This window comes from Anomaloglossus baeobatrachus, chromosome 3, assembly GCF_048569485.1.
Source record: "Anomaloglossus baeobatrachus isolate aAnoBae1 chromosome 3, aAnoBae1.hap1, whole genome shotgun sequence".
Classification (NCBI taxonomy): domain Eukaryota; kingdom Metazoa; phylum Chordata; class Amphibia; order Anura; family Aromobatidae; genus Anomaloglossus; species Anomaloglossus baeobatrachus.
The window spans coordinates 432,634,238-432,651,303 of record NC_134355.1 but is presented as its reverse complement, the minus strand read 5'-3'; positions in this window follow the sequence as shown (position 1 = coordinate 432,651,303).

Genomic DNA, 17,066 nt, shown 5'->3' with positions numbered 1-17,066 from the left:
CTGTACTCCAAATAGCATTTAACTCAACCCACAAAAACACAAGTTCCCACTCAGGTCTCTCATCTGTTAACAGAAATATAGGTGGCTTCGAGGTTACTGGTAGCACAAAGGCTCTGGAGAAGCGCTATAGCTCCCACTATAAAAAAGAAAAAAAAATCCAACAAAATCTGGGCTCCCAATTCAAAATGCTCCCCTCCCTTCAAAGCCCCACAATGTGCCTAAACCACATTAAGCGTCCACATACGGGCACTACAATATACTGGGCAAGACAAGGGCTTATTTGCTATTTTCAATTCTGCAACATTGACTGCATTTGTCATACTGATCTATATGGTTTCTTTTTTTTTGTTGTGCTCACTATACTTATTGCTCATTGTATTTAATGTCTACAAAGCTTATTTATGTTTGTTTTGTCCAATTAACTTTTTAAAAATGTATCTTGTAAAAATCTTGTTTTAATTCAATGCACCTTAGTCCAGATATTCTTTCTCCTTTTCGGGCACTACAATGTACTGGGCACGACAAGGGCTTATTTGCTATTTTCAATTCTGCAACATTAACTGCATTTGACTCCATGGCTGTATTCCACAGACCAAATTGTCAATGCACCCGTAGATAAATTCCCAGTGGGGTGTAATTTCTAACATTTGGTCACTTGAGGGTGTTTCTGCAGTTCTGGCACTAAGGGGCTCTGCAAATGAAGTCCACTAACTATTCTAGGAAAACCTGTGCTCCCAAAGTCAAACAGCACTCCTTCCCTCCCGAGGTCTGCAGTCTGGCCAAACAGTACTGTACATTCACATGTGGGGTATTGCCACGTTCACGAGAAATTGTGTAACATATTATGGGACCTTTTTACCTGTTCCCCATGTGAAAATTGGAATTCTGGGGCTATATAATATTTTGTAACACACCCTGGGTGTCAATATGCTCACTGCACCCTTAGATAAATTAATTGAGGGATTCAGTTTTTAAAATGGGGTCACTTCTGGGGGATTTCTGCTGTTCTGGTACCTCAAGGGGCTCTGCCAATGTGAAAGGGCACCCGCAAACCATTCCAACTATAACTGCACTCCAATATGGCGCTCCTTTCCTTCTTTACAATGTACTGGACCTAAAAAGAAGTTTGACAACATATGGAGTATTGGCAAACTCAGGAGAAATTGCACAACAAATTGTATAGTCTATTTTTTCCTGTTGCCCTTGTGAAAATGAAAGACTTGGGGTTAAAGCAACATTTTTCTGGCAAAAATGTTTTTTTTTAATTTTCACAGTTCAACGTTATAAATTTCTATGAAGCACCTGTGGGTTCAAGGTGCTCATCACACATCTAGATAAATTCCTTGATGGATATGGTTGTATAATTCAATAAAAATTTAAATAATAAAAAAAAATCCTTGATGGGCCTAGTTTCCAAAATAGGGTCAGGTGTGTGTGGAGTTTTCCACTGTTTAAAGCGCACCAATCAACAAGGATTTTGCTATATAAACTAAAGCCAGTGCTATACTGCTGCTATCATGCTCATCCTATACATACCTTTAGTTGTCAGATTGGATGTATAGTTTCTTAAATATAGATAAGTTACAGAAATGTACAGCTTTTTGATTCCTAACAGAGGCTCCACGTACCTTTTTTGATTTGCATACTTCCCAGGGGGCAATGCACCTAGGATTTCACTGTGTTGAGCGCCTTTGCTGGCTGCCGGCAGTGTTTTCTCTGGCTGGTCTCCCCGAGATCAGTTATTGTTTTGTCCAGCTTTTTGATTGGCAGCAGCTGCCTAAGCTAATATGTGGGTTGGGTTTTGCTATCTATTCCCTCCCCTGTCTACTGCCTGACCTTGTAGATGCTAGACTGTATGGGCTCCTTCCAGGTATGAATCATTTCTGTCACATGATAGGAGTGTTTTAGAAATGCAGCCCATACAGTCTAACATCCATAGAGGCCAGGGAGGCAAACAGGGGCGGGAATAGATAGCAAAACCCAACCCACATATTAGCTATTCGGCAGCTGCTGCCAATCAAAAAGTTGTACATTTCTGTAACTTATCTATATTTCAAAAACTATACATCCAATCTGACAACTAATAGTATGTATAGATTCAGCATGATAGCACCAGTATTGCACTGGCTTTAGTTTACATAGCTAAATCCTGGTGATTGGTTAGCTTTAATCATATCAGGGGCTCTGCAAGCGCGACAATTCCAGCCAATTTTGCATTCAAAAAGTCAAATGGCGCTCTATCCCTTCCGAGCCCTGCTGTGTGCCCAGTTTTCCACCACAATGCAAACTCAGGAGAAATTGCACAACAGGTACTGCCTATTTTCTCCTGTTACCCTTGTCAAAATGAAAGATTTGGGGTTAAAGGGAACCTGTCATCCTTTTGCATTTTGTAGTCGTTAATATGGGCATACAGGTGGCATAAAGGTGATATTAGCCATACCTGTATGCCTCCTGGATGATGGGTCGTTTGGCAAAAATTCTCTTGTATATCTTCAATCTTCCAGGCTTTGGGGCGTGTGCTGCCCAGAAGATAAGCCAGCCTCCAATGTACAGATTCTTCCTCCCCTTCTCTTCAGAGTCCCTGTGACATCAGGCGTGCGGCCAGAAATCCCGCACCTGCACATTCTGTCTCCCCTGCACTGTGAACCAGCAGTGACTCTCCAGTGCCCTCGCACAGCAAAATTAAAAAAGAGAAGGACAGTACAAGGAGGGACTGCAGGCCCAATGCGCAGGCGTGAGATTTCCGGCCGTGCATCTGATGGCACAGAGACATCAGGGGTTAGAAGGGGAGTAGGAAACCTGCATAATAAATACTAGAGGCCTGTTTATCTTCTGTGAAGCTCACTTCCCATAGCCTTGAAGATAGAAGATATAAAAGAGGATTTCTGCCAAATGACCCATCATCCAGGAGGCATACAGGTATGGCTAATTTCACCTTTATGCCACCTGTATACCCTCATTAAGAACAACAAAAAAATGCAAAAGGGTGACAGATTGCCTGTAAAGCAATATTTTTGGGGTAAAAACTTATATTTCCATTATGTTGGCTCAACGCTATAAAATTCTGTGAAGCACCTGGGGGTTCAAGGTGCTCACTAAATATCTGGATAAATTCCTTGAGGGTTCTAGTTTACAATATGAGGTCAGCTTCAGGGGAGTGGGGGGGTGCTCCACTGTTCAGGCACATCAGGGGCCCTGCAAACGCAACATAGCGTCTCTGTTACAGACAGTTTTGCACTCTAAAATACAAATGGTGATTTTTCCCTTCCGAGCCCTGCAGTGCACCCAAACAATAGTTTCCCACGACGCATGGGGTATTGGCGTGCTCAGGAGAAATTGCACTACAAGCTGTATGGTACATTTTCTCCTGTTACCCTTGTGAAAATGTAAAATTTGGGACTAAGGTCACACAGGCCTCTCAAAGCCACTTTAAATGTGATGTGGTGTTTAAAAAAAATGGTTTTGTAAATTTTGTTAGGAAAATAAGAAATTGATGATAAATTTTGAACCCTTCTAATTTCCTTAAAAAAAAAAATTATGTTTCAAAAATTGTGCTGATGTAAAAGTAGACATGTGGGAAATGTTATTTATTAACTATGTTCTGTGACATAACTCTTTGGTTTAAGGGCATAAAAATTTACATTTTTAAAATTGCAAAATTTCCGATAAATATGATATTTTTACAAAAACGCAAAAAAATGTAATCCTAAATTTACCACTCACATGAAGTACAATATATCTCGAAAAAAAACAATTTCTTAATCACTAGGATTCGTTGAAGTGTTCCAGAGTTATTAATAAAGTCACACTGGTCAGAATTGAAAAAAATTGGCCTGGTCATCAAGGTAAAAACAGTCTGGGTGGTGAAGGGGTTAAACCAGATAGTTATACCACACAAAAAAAGTTAATATTTGCCAAATGTCTACTTTACATGAGCACAATTTTTTTTTTATTTTAAATGCTTTTTTTGTTAGGAAGTTAGAAGAGTTAAATATTTATCAGGAATCTTTCATTTTTTTTCAACAAAATTTTTTTTTATTTTTTTTAAGGGGCTACATGACATTTGAAGTGACTTTGATGGGCCTATGTGACAGAAAATACCCAAAAGTGATACCACTCTAAAAACTGCATCCCTCAAACTGATCCAAACCACATACAAGACGTTTATTAACCCTTTAGGTGCTTCACAGGAGTTAAAGGGAACCTGTCATCAGAAATTTGGCTTTCAACCTAAAAGTTTCCCCCTCTGCAGCTCGTGGGCTGCATTCTAGTAAGGTTTCTATACTTTTTGTGCCCCCTTTTAAACCAAAATAAATACTTTATAAAACTGTACCTTTCGGTTTGAAAATCTTGTAAATCGTCCATGGGGGTGGGCTGTGTGGCGTCCGTTGCTGTATCTTACGCCGTCCCCCTACGCTTCAAATCATCCCTCAGGACGCCGCCCACTGCGCCCGAGGTCCCGTGCACGCCAGGACACCTAGTGACGTGGTCGCAGGCACAAGTATGGGCGGCGCTGTGATTGCATCGCAAGTGCCCGCCCATACTCTCGTGCCCGCCCTTTCCCCACTGCCTCCAGCGTTCTGCGCCGGCCCGACGTCACCTCCTTCCCATCGTACCCTGCATCAAGAAATAGATGGGAGGAGCGGAGCAGGCCACTGCAGGAGAAGCGGAGGATCTGAGCGACGTACAGAGGGGAGAGCGCGCCCACGAGAGTATGGGCGGGCACTTGCGATGCAATCACGGCGCCGCCCATACTCTCGTGCCTGCGACCACGTCACTAGGTGTCCTGGCGTGCACGGGACCTCGGGCACAGTGGGCGGTGTCCTGAGGGATGATTTGGAGCATGGGGGACGGCGTAAGATACAGCAACGGACGCCACACGGCCCGCCCCCATGGATAATTTACAAGATTTTCAAACCGAAAGGTACAGTTTTATAAAGTATTTATTTTGGTTTAAAAGGGGGCACAAAAAGTATAGAAACCTTACTAGAATGCAGCCCACGAGCTGCAGAGGGGGAAACATTTAGGTTGTCAGCCAAATTTCTGATGACAGGTTCCCTTTAAAGGAATGTGAAAGGAAAAAATGAAAATATTACTTTTTCCCACAAAAATATTGCTTTAGCCCAAATTTTGCATTTACACATACAGTACAGACCAAAAGTTTGGACACACCTCATTCAAAGAGTTTTCTTTATTTTCAGGACTCTGAAAATAGTACACTCACATTGAAGGCATCAAAACTATGAATTAAAACATGTGGAATGAAATACTTAAAAAAGTGTGAAACAACTGAAAATATATCTTATATTCTAGGTTCTTCAAAGTAGCCACCTTTGCTTTTATTACTACTTTGCACACTCTAGGCATTCTCTTGATGAGCTTCAAGAGGTAGTCACCGGAAATTGTTTTCCAACAGTCTTGAAGGAGTTCCCAGAGATGCTTAGCACTTGTTGGCCCTTTTGCCTTCACTCTGCGGTCCAGCACACCCCAAATCATCTCAATTGGGTTCAGGTCTGGTGACTTGGGAGACCAAGTCATCTGGCGTAGCACCCCATCACTCTCCTTCTTAGTCAAATAGTCCTTACACAGCCTGGATGTCTGTTTGGGGTCATTGTCCTGTTGAAAAATAAATGATGGTCCAACTAAACGCAAACCGGATGGATTAGCACGCCGCTGCAAGATGCTGAGGTAGCCATGCTGGTTCTGTATGCCTTCAATTTTGAATAAATCCACAACAGTGTCACCAACAAAGCACCCCCACACCATCACACCTCTTCCTCCATGCTTCACGGTGGGAACCAGCCATGTAAAGTCCATCTGTTCACCTTTTCTACAAAGACACGGTGGTTGGATCCAAAGATCTCAAATTTGGACTCATCAGACCAAAGCACAGATTTCCACTGGTCTAATGTCCATTCCTTGTGTTCTTTAGCCCAAACAGGTCTCTTCTGCTTGTTGCCTGTCCTTAGCAGTGGTTTCCTAGCAGCTATTTTACCATGAAGGCCTGCTGCACAAAGTCTCCTCTTAACAGTTGTTCTAGAGATGAGAAGGTGTGTCCAAACCTTTGGTCTGTACTGTATGCGAGGGAAAACTACTGTTTGGGCACTTGGCAGGGGTCAGAAGAGAAGGAGCATTATTTCAAATTTGGAGCGCCATTTTGGCTGAAATAGATTGTTGACGCCATGTCAGATCTCAAAGGAACCTGACATGCCAAAAAAGCAGAAGCCCCCACAAGTGACCCCATTTTGGAAACTACACCTCTCGAGGAATTCGGCTAGGGATGTAATGAGAATGTTTAACCCACAGTCGATTCACAGAATTGTATAAAATTGGGCTTAGTAAATGCCAATTTTTTCCAATAAATATAAAAATAGATGTTTCACTAACCTCAAGTTTTCAAAAGGGAGTAATATGAGAAAACGAAGGGTACAATTTTTTTATGCAATATCTCATGCGTCCGGCAATACCACATATGTGGTTGAAAACTACTTTTGAGGCACAGTACAAAGTGAAGAAGGGAAGGATCACCATATCTCAGTGCAGATTTGACTGTTATGGTTTGCAGGTGCCATGTCACATTGCAGAGCCCCTGACGTACCAGAACAGTAGAATTCCATCATAAATTACCCCATTTTACAAACTATACCTGCAAAAAAATGCAGCAAAAACTCCCTATGTGAACATAGCCTTAAGTGGCTGATAAGTTGAGATGAGCGGACCCGTTGATTTGCACTGATTTGCACTGCGGCCTGTTAACAAGCTTTATATGGATGAAAAACCTGAACAGGAACCAAACATACAGGTAAAAGTCTGTGTTCGGGTCCGGGACCCGAACACCCAGTATTGAAGACAAACTTTACAGTTTGGGTTCGCTCATCCCTCCTGATAATTACTGATTCTGTCTTTGGTACAAAAAAATTGGCTTTCTACGTACACAGTTTACTCAGTTCTTTGAATAAACAAGCCAAATCTGTTGCAAAAAATCTGTAGGGATTATGCTTTGAATTTATAGCGCCATCAGATTCTGTAGCACCTTACAGACATTAACATCACTGCCCTTATTGGGGCTCACAATTTAAGTTCCCCATCACTAAAGGGGGCTTTACACGCTGCGACATCGCTAATGCGGAGTCGTTGGGGTCACGGAATTTGTGACGCACATCCGGCCGCATTAGCGATGTTGCTGCGTGTGACACCGATGAGCGATTTTGCATCGTTGCAAAAACGTGCAAAATCGCTCATCGGTGACATGGGGGTCCATTCTCGATTATCGTTACTGCAGCAGTAATGATGTAGTTCGTCGCTCCTGCGGCAGCACACATCGCTATTTGTGACGCCGCAGGAACGAGGAACCTCTCCTTACCTGCCTCCCGGCCGCTATGAGGAAGGAAGGAGGTGGGCGGGATGTTCCGGCCACTCATCTCCGCCCCTCCTCTTCTATTGGGCGGCCGCTCAGTGACATCGCTGTGACGCCGCACGGACCGCCCCCTTAGAAAGGAGGCGGTTCGCCGGTCACAGCGACGTCGCCGGGCAGGTAAGTATATGTGACGGGTCTGCGCAATGTTGTGCGGCACGGGCAGCGATTTGCGATTTACCCGTGTCGCACAACAGATGGGGGCGGGTACCCACGCTAGCGATATCGGGACCGATATCGCAGCGTGTAAAGTAGCCTTAAGACTTAGGAGTGAGGAAAGGAAACTCGCACAAACACGGGGAGAACACATAAACTCCTTCTAGATGTTGTCCTTGGTGGTACTTGAACCCAGGACTAGTGATGGACGGACTCGGATAATAATCCGGGTTTGGTCACCTGGTTAAGAAAAAAAAATAAAGCAAGAGCTTTTTACTTACTGGTCTCCGCGCGGCTGTAACTGCTTCCAAGTTGATTACTCTACTTCCACGGCTGCTCATTATCTTCAGGCATATGCACTGCTTTCCCCTCCCACCAGCAGTCCTGGTGTCTCTGATTGGTTGCAGTCCAGGAACACCGTGGTCTGACGTAATCCACACGCGGTTCCACGACGATCCCAGCTCTACTACATCTGAAGTAACAGTGTGCGGCCATAGAACATAACCACCCGCTGTGCGCTTCAGGCAGAATGAGCCAAGCAATGAGCGGTGATGTCACTCAGTTCAGTTCAATGAGGTCAGGTTACCTACGATCACAGGTGGAGGACAGTGGGAACCTCCAGCTGTGAATGCAATTAACTTGAGTGATATCACTGCTCATTGCTGAGGCTCAATCATTCTCTGCCTGGACCGCACAGCGGGCAATCATGTTCTATGCCCACGCGCTGTCACTTCAGATGTAGCAGAGCTGGAATCGTCATGGGACATCATATGGATTACGTCAGACCTGGGTGTTTTGGGGGTTAATAAACAGGTGAAAGAGGGTGTTTTTTGTATTTTATTTCAAATAAATTATTTTTCCAGTGTTTGTGTTTTCTTCTTTTCACTTATGGATTAGTAGTGGTGGGGGGGTCTTATAGATCCCATCCTTTACTAATCTAGGGCTTAGTGGCAGCTGTGAGCTGTCACTAACTTTTTACACTGTGTGCAGAATTATTAGGCAAATGAGTATTTTGAGCACATATTTTTTATACATGTTGCCTACTCCAATCTGTATAGGCTTGAGAGCCATCTACCAATTAATGAAATCAGGTGATGTGCATCTCTGTAATGAGGAGGGGTGTGGTGTAATGACATCAACACCCTATATAAGGTGTGCTTAATTATTAGGCAACTTCCTTTCCTTTGGAAAAATGGGTCAGAAGAGAGATTTGACAGGCTCTGAAAAGTCCAAAATTGTGAGATGTCTGGCAGAGGGATGCAGCAGTCTTGAAATTGCCAAACTTTTGTAGTGTGACCACCGAAGAATCAAGCGTTTCATGGCAAATAGCCAACAGGGTCGCAAAAAGCATGTTGGGCAAAAAAGGCGCAAAATAACTGCCCATGAATTGTGGAAAATCAAGCGTGAAGCTGCCAAAATGCCATTTGCCACCAGTTTGGCCATATTTCAGAGCTGCAACGTTACTGGAGAATCAAAGAGCACAAGGTGTGCCATACTCAGGGACATGGCCAAGGTAAGGAAGGCTAAAAACGACCACCTTTGAACAAGAAACATAAGATAAAACGTCATGACTGGGCCAAGAAATATCTTAAGACTGATTTTTCAGGTTTTATGGACTGATGAAATGAAAGTAACTCTTGATTGGCCAGATGGATGGACAAGAGGTTGGATCAGTCAAGAGCAGTGAGCACCACTCCGACTCAGACGCCAGCAAGGTGGAGGTGGGATACTGCTATGGGCTGGTATCATCAAAGATGAACTTGTGGGACCTTTTCGGGTTGAGGATGGAGTTAAGCTCAACTCCCAGACCTACTGCCAGTTTCTGGAAGACAACTTCTTCAAGCAGTGGTACAGGAAGAAGTCGGCATCGTTCAAGAAAAACATGATTTTCATGCAGGACAATGCACCATCACAGGCATCCAACTACTCCACAGCATGGCTGGCCAGTAAAGGTCTAAAAGAGGAAAAAATAATGAAATGGCCCTCTTGTTCACCTGAACTGAACCCCATAGAGAACCTGTGGTCCCTCATAAAATGTGAGATCTACAGGGAGGGAAAACAGTACATCTGTCTTTATTTATTTATATTTATCTATCGGAACAGTGTCTGGGAGGCTGTGGTGGCTGCTGCACGCAATGTTGATCGTAAACAGATCAATAAACTGACAGAATATATGGATGGTAGGTTGTTGAGTGTCATCATAAAGAAATGTGGCTCTATTGGTCACTAATTTTTTGGGGTTTTGTTTTTGCATGTCAGAAATGTTTATTTCTAAATTTTGTGCAGTTATATTGGTTTACCTGGTGAAAATAAACAAGTGAGATGGCAATATATTTGGTTTTTATTAAGTTGCCTAATAATTCTTCACAGTAATAGTTACCTGCACAAACAGATATCCTCCTAAGATAGCCAAATCTAAAAAAAACCAAACACTCCAACTTCCAAAAATATTAAGCTTTGATATTTATGAGTCTTTTGGGTTGATTGAGAACATAGTTGTTGATCAATAAAAAAAATCCTCTAAAATACAACTTGCCTAATAATTCTGCAAACGGTGTATTACCTCGATTGTTACCACACCAGGGCAATCGGGATAAGCCTAGTAAAGTTCCGGGATTGTTCCATCTAATGGATGCAACAATCCTGGGTGGCAGCAGGCTGCTATTTTAAGGCTGGGAGGGCCAATAACCATGGGTCTCCCTAGTCTGAGAATACCAGCTCCCACGTGTAGGTTTTATCATGGCTTGGTATCAAAATTGGGCGGAACCACGTACCAGTTTTTTAAATTACTTATTTAAGTACAGTACAGACCAAACGTTTGGACACACCTTCTCATTCAAAGAGTTTACTTTATTTTCATGACTCTAAAAATTGCAGATTTACATTGAAGACATCAAAACTATGAATGAAAACATGTGGAAGGAAATACTTAAAAAAGTGTGAAACAACTGAAAATATGTCTTATATTCTAGGTTCTTCAAAGTAGCCACCTTTTGCTTTGATTACTGCTTTGCACACTCTTGGCATTCTCTTGATGAGCTTCAAGAGGTAGTCACCGGAAATGGTTTTCCAACAGTCTTGAAGGAGTTCCCTGAAATGCTTAGCACTTGTTGGCCCTTTTGCCTTCACTCTGCGGTCCAGCTCACCCCAAACAATCTCGATTGGGTTCAGGTCTGGTGACTGTGGAGGCCAGGTCATCTGTCGTAGCATCCCATCACTCTCCTTCTTAGTCAAATAGCCCTTACACAGCCTGGAGGTGTGTTTGGGGTCATTGTCCTGTTGAAAAATAAATGATGGTCCAACTAAACGCAAACCGGATGGAATAGCATGGCGCTGCAAGATGCTGTGGTAGCCATGCTGGTTTAGTATACCTTCAATTTTGAATAAATCCTCAACAGTGTCACCAGCAAAGCACCCCCAACACCATCACACCTCCTCCTCCAGCTTCACGGTGGGAACCAGCAATGTAGAGTCCATCCGTTCACCTTTTCTACAAAGACACGGTGGTTGGATCCAAAGATCTCAAATTTGGACTCATCAGACCAAAGCACAGATTTCCACTGGTCTAATCTCCATTCTTTGTGTTCTTTAGCCCAAACAAGTCTCTTCTGCTTGTTACCTGTCCTTAGCAGTGGTTTCCTAGCAGCTATTTTACCATGAATGCCTGCTGCACAAAGTCTCCTCTTGATAGTTGTTCTAGAGATGAGGTGTGTCCAAACTTTTGGTCTGTACTGTAGTTAAAAATAAAAAAGCTGGATGTGGTCTCTCTTATTTTGATACATAGCCCAGATAAGCAGACAGCTGCGATTTGCAACCTGTAGCCGTATGCTTTATCATGGCTGAGTATCGTAATATGGGCGGATGCAAAGCAATTTTTTTTATTTTTACAGCAATAAACACACAGCGCCTCTGATTGAAAGCAAAATCCAGGGGAAGACAGGAATAAAATCGTGGTTAGTCCTGCGCTGCAGTCAGTGAAGGAGTCCAATGTAAGAAATGAAAATAAAAGGTGGTTTATTCAACGCGTTTTGAAGTAAACTTAACTTCTGCAGGAAAGGCCACCAAAAATCTTTCCGGGACATGTGGACACACCATAATAAAGTATTAGGCTACATACAAGTGCACGTTGGATTTTTTGCAGCGTTTTTGCCACAGTTTTGTTTCCAGAAAGTTCTCACTTTTAACTTCCCAGCAAAGTCTATGAGAATTCAGATTTGCTCTGCGCATGGTGCAGGGTTTTTTTGTCTGCTGTTTATTTGTCACAAACTTCTGACAAATAAACTGCAGCATGTTTATTCTATTGCGTTTTATCCCTGCATTTTTCACTATTGATGGGAGGACTCGCAAATCAATCCCTGGTATCTGGACGGAGGCCGGGCCCCATATAATCTATGGGAATCAGAATCTGGCGCAAAGGAGTAGGAAGGAGCAAGTGCTTCATACTTACCGATTCACCGGTGTGGCTGTACGCTCCCGTGGTTTCTCATTCTTCTTCTTGGGCAGCTCAATTGGCTCATCCATATTCACTCCTTCCCCTGCCCACAGTCCTCCAACTGTGACCGCAGGTAACCTGACCTCAGAGACCCTCAAGGAACTCAGGTCCCTGAAGTCAACTGAGGTCAAGTTACCTGTGGTCACAGTTGGAAGACCATGGGAATCTCTAGCTGTGGCCGCGGTTAACCTAAGCAACGTCAACGCTGATAGCTGCACAATCTCTGCTTGAATTTACAGAGTGCGGTCATGTACCATAATCGCGCGCTGTGATTCAGATGTAGCAGTGCAGGAATTGTCGTGGGACCTTGTGTGGATAACGTTGGACCTGAAGGGGTGTTTTGATGATTAATAAAGTAGTGAAAGAGGGTGTTTTTTCTATTTTATTTCGAATAAAGGATTTTTTCGGTGTTTGTTTATTTCTTTTCATTTACAGATTAGTAATGGTGGGCTCTCATAGACGCCTTCCATTACTAATCTAGGGCTTAGTATTAGCCATGAGCTGATATTAACCCCTTATTACCCTGACTGCCACCACACCAGAGGAATCAGGAGGAGTCGGGTAAAGTTCTGAGGTTGTCACATCTAATGGATGTGACAATGCTGGGCGGCTGCAGGCTTATATTTGTAGGTTGGGGAGGGCAATAAGCATGGGTCTCCCCAGCTTGAGAATACAAGCTCCAAGCTGTCGGGCTTTAACTTGGCTGGATATCAAAACTGGGCGGGACCGCAAGCTGTTTTTTTAAATTATTTAAGTAATTAAAAAAAAAAAACGCATCCGGTTTCTCTTATTTTGATACACAGCCAAGACAAACGCCCGTCTGGGGGCTGCAGCCTGTAGCCGTATGATTTATCTGTTCTAGATATCATAACATGGGGGGGACCGTAAGCCAATTTATTTTTCACTGTACAACATCGACCCGCAGACAGCGCCTGTGATTGCTTGCAATCAGACGCTGTCACACAGGCTTGGGGGGGGTGGGGGGGCAATAGGCATGGGTCTCCCGAGCCTGAGAATACCAGCTCCCAGCCGTCTGGCTTTATCTTGGCTGGGTATCAAAATTGGGGGGGACCACACGTCGTTTTTTAAAATTATTTAACTAATAAAAAAAAAAAAAGTGCCGTGCGGTTCCTCCTATTTTGATACAAAGCCAAGATAAGCGCATGTCTGGGGGCTGCAGCCTGTAGCCTTGGCTTTATCTGTCCTGGGTATCATAATATGGGTGAACCCTAACCCAATTTTTTTTTTTATTTATTTTTACTGTACGCCATAGACCTGCACACCGGGTCTGTGATTGGAAGCATCAGACAGGCTGTCACGCAGGATGGGAACACTGTGTGACTGCAACCAATACCCGATGTCGGTGGGTGGAAGAAGTAAATATGCATGAGCCTAATGAATGGCCTTGGAAGAAGAATGAGTGACCGCGGGAGCAGTTACAGCTGTGCCGGAAACTTGGTATTTGCCTTTGAACCCGTGGGGGTTGTACTTTACAGTCCCGTGTGGCCATCACTATTTTTCACAAATAAACACATCATATCAGAATTGCCAAAAACGCAGCATCATTACAAGCGGGATTTTTATTTATTTTTTTACATTTCTAGGCTCTCTGGGACAAGGTGCAGTCTTTGATGTCTCAAAGGTGCAGTTTTTTTGTGACAACAAAACTTCAACGTGCGCATGCAGCCTTAGGCCTCTTTCACACGTCCGTGCATATGGCCCTCCGTGTGCCGTGATTTTGGCATATGAGTGTTCTCCGTGTGCTATCCGTGATAACACATGGAGAACAGGAGCTTTATGGTCACCTGTCCCTGGCGCTGCTATCCATGGTGCTGATGTCTTCCGTTCTCCGGTCTCTAGCCCCGCTGACTCCTCGCTGCTGCTGCTTCCGGTCCTCGGTGCAGTGAATATGCGATGAGCATAATGAGCGGGAATCGGAAGCAATGACAGCAGCAGCAGAGACAGCAGTCCTGGAGAAGGTGGGTGTAGAAATTAATTTTATTTCACAAAAAACGTGGTTTTCTCCAGTACATATCACACTGATGTCACATGGATCACATCCGTGTGGTCTGTGGGACACCCCTACTGCCGGAGAAAAACGGACATGTCTATGTATGGAGCACACGAACACACATATGCACCACACGGACCAAGTGAAAACATGCACGTGTGAGCAGCCCCGTTGATTTTAATGGCTCCGCATGTGTCCGTGTCTCCGATACGTGTGAAAACGGCCATCACACGTACCGGAGACACGGATGTGTGAAGGGGGCCTTATATAGTGTGAAATCTGCACAGGATTAGTGTGCTACTGAGGGGACTATCTGGGACATGTGGACACACCATAATAAAGTATTGCACTGGGTGAAATCTGCACAGGATTAGTGTGCTACAGAGGGCACTATCTGGTACATGTGGACACACCATAATAAAGTATTTCACTGGATGAAATCTGCACAGGATTAATGTGCTACAAAGGGGACTATCTGGGATATGTGGACACACCATAATAAAGTATTGCACTCAGTGAAATATGCACAGGATAAATGTGCTACAGAGGGCACTATCTGGTACATGTGGACACACCATAATAAAGTATTGCACTGGATGAAATCTGCACAGGATTAATGTGCTACAAAGGGGACTATCTGGGATATGTGGACACACCATAATAAAGTATTGCACTCAGTGAAATATGCACAGGATAAATGTGCTACAGAGGGGACTATCTGGGACATGTAGACAAACCATAATAAAAAGTATTGTACTGGGTGAAATCTGCACAGGATAAATGTGCTACGGAGGGGACTATATGGGACATGTGGACACACCATAATAAAGTATTGCACTGGGTGAAATCTGCACAGGATAAATGTGCTACAGAGGGGACTTTCTGAGACATGTGGACACACCATAATAAAATATTGCACTGGGTGAAATCTGCACAGGATAAATGTGCTACAGAGGGGACTATCTGGGATATGTGGACACACCATAATAAAGTATTGCACTGGATGAACTCTGCACAGGATTATGTGCTACAGTGGGGACTATCTAGGACATGTGAACACACCATAATAAAGTATTGCACTGAATGAAATCTGCACAGGATAAATGTGCTACAGAGGGCACTATCTGGGACATGTGGACACACCATAATAAAGTATTGCACTGGATGAACTCTGCACAGGATTATGTGCTACAGTGGGGACTATCTAGGACATGTGGACACACCATAATAAAATATTGCACTGGGTGAAATCTGCACAGGATAAATGTGCTACAGAGGGCACTATCTGGGACATGTGGACACACCATAATAAAATATTGCACTGGGTGAAATCTGCACAGGATAAATGTGCTACAGAGGGCACTATCTGGGACATGTGGACACACCATAATAAAATATTGCACTGGGTGAAATCTGCACAGGATAAATGTGCTACAGAGGGCACTATGTGGAGCAAGCTATAATTTTTGTGCGGATTTTTTCAGCTTGATGTGGATGAGATTTTTAAAAAAACGCTTTTCTACTTTAAACCTCATTGGAGATCTTGTCATGTAAAAAAAGGCATAAAGGTAGCAGACGCGCAGTGTACATTTAGAGAATTCCTCCTCTGTGCTGTAAGTGGGGAAATCTGCAGCTGAAACTGAATTTCTCAGCAGAAAAACATTGTGCAGCAAAAGGATGAGGTTTGTGAAATGTCCACTGTAATCTACTGTACAAATCCAGACATTGCCCTCCTGAGCCAATTACAGGGCCATCTGTCAGTAAGGCAGAATATTGTGCAGCCACAGCAATGCTCTCCTCAGGTGGGGACTCCATGGTCCTGCACACAACTAATCCGTCAGGAAGACAAATCCTCTCCCTGACCTAAGACTTTCCACCAGCTTCCTGACTCACATCAGTCTGGACTCCAGGCTCCTCTCTGGTCTCCGGGTTTTACCAACGCCACACTCTAGACATGACATATGATGGGCATTACCTCTGACCAATGGGCAGCCGCAAAGCGTCAGTTTTGTGTTCGTTCTAATGTTCTAGCCAATCACACAGTTTCTGGGCGTGTTTAACTACAAACATCGCTACTGGCACCAATCATAGCCGAGCCTTGCAGTGGCGTCACTGTTTGACATATTCCATGCGCCATGTTGTGTGTGGCACAAACGTAGCTGTTTTTACTCCGTCTTCGTCGACGTTTTTGCCCCAATGAAGGCTTTTTGGTCCTGTTTCTCTGCAGGTCGCGCTTTGTCTGTACCTTTCAGATGCATTGTGGGTAAAGAGTGTCACTTTTAGCTGGAAGTTCGCGGACTATTTGATGAAATGTGTGACACTGGTTGTCCGAGCGCCATATTAGTTGTGGCGATTTCTTTCTGCTTCGCACAGCCCTATTGCCCGTTATAAGCTGTATTATTAATTGTCCATTTTTCGGCGGCGTTTTCACTCGGTGGCACATTCCGAGTAGCTGCCGTGAGTACGAGTCGTGTTTGGGGTGTTTTGGCGCGTTTTTGTGAGGCGCGGGCTCAGCAGGGAGGGGCTGGGCATGTGCTGCAGCGGGTCGGCTCTGTGTGCAGAGGTGTTATATAAGGCTGGGGCATACAGGGGAACCGATATGGCGCGTTTAACCCCTGCTAAGCCCGGTGTACCGGCTGCTTGTGACGGGCTTATTGTACCTCGTCCGTGAGCAGCGCATGGAGCCCGCTCGGGGCTGTATAACCCGATTACCGTCTTTCTACGTCCCCCACCTCCGTGCCGGGCTAGCCCAATGCGATTTCCGCACTCAGCCGATAATAATTGGACAATGTGAGGACTGAAGTCGCTGTATCGCGACAGTCACTGTGTGCACGACACCTGCGCTCACTGTCCGCAGTCTCCACACTCGGCTCTGAGCTGTGCCTGGCGGCAGGGAGCGGTACTGCACCGCCACCCGGCAGGGAAAGGGTGTGCGGGAGGGGAGGGCGCGCGGGTGACAGTTTGAGGGGGAGGGTTAATGGCGAGTGGAAAAT